This window comes from Alligator sinensis, unplaced genomic scaffold (genome assembly GCF_000455745.1).
Source record: "Alligator sinensis unplaced genomic scaffold, ASM45574v1 scaffold371_1, whole genome shotgun sequence".
NCBI classification, from domain to species: domain Eukaryota; kingdom Metazoa; phylum Chordata; order Crocodylia; family Alligatoridae; genus Alligator; species Alligator sinensis.
In genome coordinates this window covers 946,142-947,194 of record NW_005842262.1, presented here as the reverse complement: position 1 = coordinate 947,194, position 1,053 = coordinate 946,142, and the positions used below count along the sequence as shown (strand labels likewise).

Below are 1,053 nucleotides of genomic sequence, written 5' to 3'. Positions count from 1 at the left end.
AGTTGGTGTCGTCATAGGCTGAACTGCTGCCGCGGGAGTCATTGCTGCTATTATTACTTCAGGCAGGAGGGGCGGATGCACTCCTCTGCTCAACTCTCTCCTTCGTCACCAGGAAGGCGTGGTCGGTAGAGGCGTCTCTGCGTCGCTAGGCGGGGTTGCCGGCGACGACGCTGCGTTGATGGGCGGAGTCGCCGACCGAACTCTCGCGGGTTCTTCTGAAGCTCCACCCTTCTTTTCCGGTTCTTCCACGCGGTCTCCCTCTTGCTCGGCGCCATCTTGGACCGGCGTTTCAGGTTCCCTTTTCTCAGCCGCTTCTTTGACCGCCTGAACAGCCATCTGCAACTGGGATTTTAAACTTAAATTCTGGTCCATTAGATTCATTACAGTATGAAAAGTCGCACTACATTCTCCCCCCTTCTCGTACCGCAAGGCCACTCTTTCATCCGCGGCTCGTTCCTCCACTTCTAGGTTTTCGCGGAGCTCGGATGGTAGCTCGCGACCCCTTAATCTAGCCACCATGAGGGGAGGGAACCGGACGATCGACTCCGGTTCTTCACTCTCTCGAGCATATCTTAGGCATCGGGCACACTGCCGGGTGAAGGTCGGGTTCGTTTCGCCCGCCGGGTTGGGTCTGGCGAGGGACACAGTATCGAGGGGCCTGAACAGGACCCGCTCATTCCTCATCATACACCTGAATGCCGCGGGGAGCAAATACACCTCCCTTTCTCTTGGGGCTCCATCTTCGGAGACTCCCTCTTCTCCCTTTAGCGAAAGGCGTCCGCTGACAAATCTTTCACCCGTTCCACCCGCCTGATGGTAAGCGATATGCGCTTCCAGCTCCTCAAAGTTTCTCACTTGGCGTTGGTTATCGCGCCAAGGGCAATTCCTAACCAATTCTAGCTCTAGCGTATCTTCTCCCGATCCCATCCTCGTCGCCATGTGTGGGCCCTCTCCCGATCCCACCTGGATCACCATGTGCGAGTTCTCTCTCGATCCCATCTGGGTCGCCATGTGTGAGCTGGGCCCGTCTTTGTGCACACAGGCTGTGGCCGG

The 1,053-nt window shown here is 57.3% G+C and overlaps 1 protein-coding gene across 1 annotated transcript in view; it reads right to left on the bottom strand.

Moving 5' to 3' along the window:
* Positions 1-1,053, bottom strand: part of DNAJC25 (DnaJ heat shock protein family (Hsp40) member C25) — a 30,442-nt gene that overhangs the window by 28,386 nt on the left and 1,003 nt on the right. The gene's annotated exons all lie outside the window — the stretch shown is intronic.